We start from the raw sequence: 6,889 nt of genomic DNA, 5'->3' as shown, positions 1-6,889 counted from the left end.
ATGCCACGACTTGTTCAGTTATCCTCCAATTGACAGGCATCTCCTCAAATCCCAATTCTTGGCCACCACAAAAAGAACTGCTATAAACATGTCTGTATATGTGGGTCTTTCCCCCTTTTTTATGATCTATTTTTGACACAAATCAAGTATTGCTGAATCAAAAAGTATGCACACTTTTATAGCCCTTTGGGCATAGTTACAAATTGCTCTCCAGAATGGTTGTATTAATTCACAACTTCAACAACAATGCATTAGTGTTCCAATTTTCCCACATCTTCTCCAACATTTATAATTTTCCTTTTTGGTCTTATTGCCAATCTGATCATTGTGATTAGTACCACAGAGTTGTTTTAATTTGCATTTCTCTAATCAAAAGTGATTTAGAACTTTTTTCTTATGACTATACATAGCTTTAATTTCCTCATCTGAAAACTGCCATTTAGACAAAGTTTAGGCAATCCTACCAGAAATGCACAGAGCTTGGTCTTAACACAAAATCCCAATCCAGAGGTAGGCTGGAAGAATGATTCAACAAATAAACAATTATAAAAACCTATTATGATTACAGGGATACCCAAGATACCAACCCATAAAGAGAGTGATTTGAAAACATATAGGAAACCTCAAAATACAAAACAAATGAAAAAAAAATGACAAAACAAAACACCACATGTCCATAAGATCAATTAGAATTCCCGGAAAGAAAATGAAGTAAGATTTTAAAATGATAATATAAATGAGGTGAAATGAATAAAGGAAAGAATTAGCAAATATAGAAAGGCTTGGGAAACCTTACCTAAGCAAAGACTCCCTAAAAGTTAGGATGGATGAAGTATAAATTAAGTACCCCTTGAAATAATTAGGAAAGTCAAAAGACTGAAAAAATAGAAGGAAATGTTATCTCATACAAAAAATTGACCTATGACAAACAATTTAGGAATCATTGTATTATCTGAATGCCATCACCCAAAAATGAGCATGAATATATGATTATCATACAAAAGAGAAAGGGATAGAGGGAGCGAGGGAGAGAGAGAAAGAGAGAGATACAGACAGAGAGACAGAGACAGAAAGACAGAGAGATAGAGAGAGTGTGTTAATTTAAAGGTGAATAATTTGGTGGAAACATTCAAGTACTTCGTCATCTGAAAACTGCCATTTCATATCTTTTGTCCATTTATCAACTGGGGAATTATTTTTATTCTTATGAATTTGAGATTTTTCTCCATATATTTTAGAAATGAGACCTTTATCAGAGACACTGGCTGTGAAAATTGTTTCCTAGCTCTCTGCTTCTCTTCTAATCTTGTTTTCATTGACTTTGTGCACAAACTTTTTTTTCTTTCAATGTAATCAAAGTTATCCGTTTTTCATTTTATAATATACTCTATCTCTTATTTAGTCATAAATTCTTCCCTTCTCCATAAATCTGAAAGGTAAATTATGCCTTACACTTCTATTTTGCTTGTAGTCTCACCCTTTATGTCTAAATTGTGTATCCATTTTACCTTATCTTGTTATATGGTGTTAGATGTTGGTATATGCTTAGTTTCTACCATACTATTTTCCATTTTCACCAACTAACTGACACTTGTTACCCCTAACCCTTTCTAACACCCTGATCACCTGAGTTTTCATCATATTTTAGAGAATTCCTACTGGGAAAAAAATACCTCTATAATGAAGCAGATTGGCACCTGTTCATTAGGGCATAGTCCTGAGAATTCTCTGGGAGCACTGAAAGGTTGGGTAGCTTGCTCAGGATCACAATCTGCTCAAGATGACTTGCTTTTCTGACAGCTCAGAGTCCTTGGACCTGAACTGTGATTCTGGCCCCTGTGGGAGACACTATGTTGCCAGCCTAGGCCTGGGTTTAATTCCTGATGACAGCCCACTCCTATTTCATAGCCCCTGGGCTGATTACTTACCTATGGATTGAATTTGTGATCTGGGACTGGCAAAATATACCATTATGGTTTATTTTAGATTTCTAGATCACTACTCAGTCTTGTAGACCTCTTTAATCTTTGAATAGCTAAGCTATACTCCTTCCTAATCTTCCACCATTTTGGCTGTTGTCAGAGCATAAAATTTCCAAAGTTCAGATTCTGGATGCACCATACTTCTAGGAGATATGGGGTGTAATCATATTGGTATGTGACTGAACCAAAGTGGAATCTTTGGAATTGAGGAGGCTGAGGAATTTCCCATATTCAAGTTGCTAGAGGAGTTATGACCAGGGATGATAAAGTGACTAATGATGATAGTAAAGAAAAGAGTGAAAAGGTAGACATGTATTATCTGCAAGCTATTACATCCTCTTTGTTCACAATCCCTCTGCTGATAATTAACTAATTAGCTCTATAATGGAAGCATGGGAAAGACTTCATTTTGGTCTCAGACACTTACCAGTTGTGTGACCCTGGGCAAGTCACTTAACTCTGATTGCCTCTTTAAAAAACCCAAGTAATTGGGGCGGCTAGGTGGTGCAGTGAATAAAGCACCAGCCCTAGAGTCAGAAGGACCTGAGTTCAAATCCAGCTTCAGACACTTAACAATGACTAGCTGTGTGACCTTGGGTAAGTCACTTAACCCCAATTGCTCTGTGTTCCCCCCTCTAAAAATAAAAAAAGAGAGAACTCCTAAAATGCTTTAAGGTTTATGGAAGTGCTTTAAAAATATTTCATTTGATCCTCAACAGAACCCTGAAGGTATGTACTATTATTTATCCTCATTTTACAGAAGAGAAAACTGAGGCAAACAGACATTAATTGACTTTCTCAGAATCACACAGCAAGCTAATGGCTGAGACCAGATTCAAACTCAAGCCTTCTCGACTCTAGGTTCCAAAGCTCTATTTACTATGCCACATTGATGCTTTATTACACCAGGCATTCTACAACAGGAGTGGGGAACCTGCTGCCTCGCTGCCTCTTGTGGCTTGCTAGGTTCTTGGGTGCAGCCTTTTGACTGAGTCCAAGTTTTGCAGAACAAATTCTTTTATTAAAGGGATTTGCTCTGTGAAGTTTGAATTCAGTCAAAGGGCTGCAGTTGAGGACCTAGAGGGCCACATGGGGCCTTGAGGCCACAGATTCTCCACCCCTGCTTTACAACATTACAGAAAGCAGTCATTTGGAAGGTAAAGAAGCGTTCTAGCTGGAACAAAGGCCTAACAGTAGGACTTCCTTGGCCCACATATATTCTTTTTTCTACTGATGGTATGGATTTGTCCTGGTACAATCAAAGCATTGGTGAGTACTCTTGAACTAGGTATTTGTGTAGATATTGACACCAAAATGTGTCATCAACCTGACTGTAGCTTTCAGGGTCCCTTATGTAAGGGAATCTGGGGATGACATTGCCAAGCATCAGTTTGGATAAAATATCACAGAAAAATCTGATTTTTTTTCTTCCTTTTTTGGGGGGTAGACATTAAAATAAAATTCAACTATAAGTTAAGATTGGTATGCATATGTGTACTCACTTGTCAATGTGTATGTACCTACATTTATATGTTATAGGTAAATTCAAACCTTGTTAAATGTCCATAGCAGAGAAGAATTTGCAAATGCCCTGAATTAGTAGTCAGTTTATCTAGGGAAGTCTTGTAGATAATTATTTAATAGCTTAATAAAGACCTTATACTTAAATTCTAGGAACTAGTACGAGAAGGATCTAAAAAGCTGGAACACAGAGATGTATTCATAAATGTCTTTTCCTCCCCCATGCAGAGAAAAAAACTTACCAATAACAAAAATATGGTTGGTGAATGTCTCCAGGAGGCAGTAACATAATAGCAGTTTTAATGTCTTCCTTTGCTTGTATATGATAGCTAATTAGGCATATTGTGACTATAAAATTGTGAGCCTGGTGCTTTAACAAATATAATACACTGGAACATATACAGCCAAATTAGTGTCCTTCAAAGCAATCTGTTTCATATGTTATTCAATCATATTATTGTTACCATTGCTCAGAAACTTACTCAGAGTCAAAGTTCTCTGAAGAGAAAGATTTATGGGAAGTCAAAATCATTAAGAATGAGTGAAGTTTAACTAGTTTATTAAGTGTGTACTCTGGGTTAGCTACTCTATAGCACTACACATATAAATATAGATAAGCAAGACAGTTTCTGCCTATAAGAAACTGATATTCTAATGTGGTAGAGACAATATAGAGGAGGCTAGAAAGTATGTGGGTAGATTAGCAGGGGAAGGAATGATGAAGAGGATGAGAAAAATAGCCAAGTTCAAGAGAGACAGTTTGGAAATGGCCAAGAAGTTATATGGAGGACTGATTCCAGAAGTAACAGAGTTAAAGTTTACCTGTCAGAGCTCAGTATCCCAGAAACAGAATCCAAGGAGCAAAGACAAAATATTTTGTTTCGAAAAAAATCACCTTTAAAATGTTCCCTGATTATACAAATTCAGCAACTGATGAATTTACTAAAACTGTTATTTCTGTTAAAAACTTGATCCCCCTTTTTTAATTTTTAGACCCCAAGAATGTCACTGAAAAGTACTGAAACATATATTTAAATGAATAAAGCAAAAATTGCACGGTCAAATGAATGCAGCTCTGCCAAAGCTGTCACTCAGGAAGGGCCTTCCACTGATACTGACATCACTCAAAATGCTTTTGAAACTTTTTTCAACACCTTTTTATCAACCACATGAGAAAGTGTCTCCTTGTCTTCTAGACACATAAAGATTACCTTGTTGATAAATATATATATTTGTTAAATAAGTGGACAAAAGCTGTGTCCCTCAATTGATCTCTCACCTCACTCCCCATATTCAGATCCTTCAGTGATCTATCAAGACAAACAAAAAAATACACCAGCACTGCCTTCAAAGTGCAAAAATTTGCTGCTGTCAAACTATTGAGAATTTTCAGAAAAATGTCAGAAATCCTGAAGATAATTACAAAGCACTAGTTCCAAAAATGTTTCAAGCCATGATATGATTAGTGTAAAAGAAGGATTGTCTTGGAAGAAGACTCCTTTGAAGAGAATAAGGCTTCTTGTATATATCTTCAGAGATACTTAGTTTTAAAAATTCTCATAATCATGATTTATCATTACTTAATGGCTGTACAATACAAAAATCATATTCATAGAGAAATTCTCTCTGGTGCAGAGTATATGATGGGATTATTTAATTATATAATAGAAATATCTTGAGCTTTTTATTTTACATTCTACTGCTTTAAAGTTTTTAAATACTAAGAATACTTAGGCATAAGGCATGCTTCATTAAGGTTCAGGACTCAGGATATTATAATCTGAGTATTTCAAATATGATTCTAAAAGAATCATAGCATTCTATTAATAGAAAAAAGGCATTCAACATAATCTACTTCTACTTGTTGTATGTTACATATAAGGAAAAACAAGATCTACTGCCACCACATTAAAAGGAACAAATAAAAAATAAATTGAAATCACCCAAAATAACTTGGAAACATTGAAAATATTTTGAGATTTTTTCTTTTTTTATATAAATAGGACATTCTACATTATAGAGAATATTCTCCTAAACAGTGAAACAAGGCTCTTTTTAAAGGAGATAAATAACCTCACTGGAAAGAGATAAATAAAAGAAAAAGCCTCACTAAAAAGATGATTAAAAATTATCAGTTGCATGTATTTGTATCTTTATTGTACATATTAATAAAGTGTCTTGGAAAAACTAGGTTGCAGGGTGAATAGAGCCTTGGCCCTGAAGTCACAATGACATGAGTTCAAATCTTACTTCAAACACTTACTAGCTATGGGAAGCTTGGTAACTCAATTACTGTTTATCTCAGTTTCCTCAATTGTAAAATGTGGATAATAATAGTATCTAGTTCTCAGACTAGTTATGAGAATTAAATCAGATAAAATTTGAAAAATGCTTACCAAAGTAATGGGCACATAATAGGTGAGTATTAAGTGATTATTTCTTTCCTTCCAGACTACAGGTTTGTGCTTTCTTTGTTTCTGTAGGCTAGCAATAAACAGCTTCTGACTGGGTGAGAGGTTAGTGTATTCATTGAAGATTTTCTTCGTAACTACTACCTCTCTATTTTCAAAGCTAAAGCTATTATATGGTAAGAAGAAGTGAATAAGAAAAAAAATAAAATATTCTCTTTAGGAACAACTTTTTTCCTGATTATATGAAATGATTTTTTAAGGAGCCTTGGCAGAAGCCTAATTGAAAAAAATTAAGAAATTAACATGGGGACGGCTAGGTGGCGCAGTGAGTCCCCGGAGTCAGGCCACAGACACCCACACAAAAAACCAGCCGTGTAATCTTGGGCAAGTTACTTAACCCCAATTGCCCTCCAAAAAGGAAAAAAAAAAAATATGATTTGTTTGTGCCTTAGCAGATTACTAGTATTTGACAGAGAGCAGAAAAGGTATGGGATTGGTCTCCTTGAAGCAGCCCACCTAAGAGATACCGTGGAAGTAAGAGCCCATAAACCTTTCAAGTATTTGTGGTTAATAGACAGGTAGTGTTAGGATAATGGCATCACTTGAGATCAGCGGCATGCAGAAACTTCGGAAATAGTTCCACTTAGTATTAGAACTTATGAGGTATATGTGCTGCACGCATGCATACATACATACACACATGCATGCGCACACACGTGTATACACAGTGCACAAGTATGTGTATATCTGCGTGCATGCACGTGTATGTACATGTACACACATATGTATATAATTTTCTTTTTGTTGGAGTAATTTATGCATGATATCTAAGTGAAAAAATAAAAGGCCTCTAGAAATAGCCCTTTTTCTCTGCCCCTTTCTGTCTCTGTCTCCCTGTCTCCTATTCTTAGATATTATGGGATATTTCTAAAAAGTATAAAGGCAAGACCCCCCAATCCCCATTGGGAGGTACCT

This window comes from Petaurus breviceps, unplaced genomic scaffold, assembly GCF_028583685.1.
Source record: "Petaurus breviceps papuanus isolate PSGF00001 unplaced genomic scaffold, PetGlider_PUasm1.0 226, whole genome shotgun sequence".
In the NCBI taxonomy this organism is placed as follows: domain Eukaryota; kingdom Metazoa; phylum Chordata; class Mammalia; order Diprotodontia; family Petauridae; genus Petaurus; species Petaurus breviceps.
Note: the sequence above shows the minus strand (reverse complement) of the source record.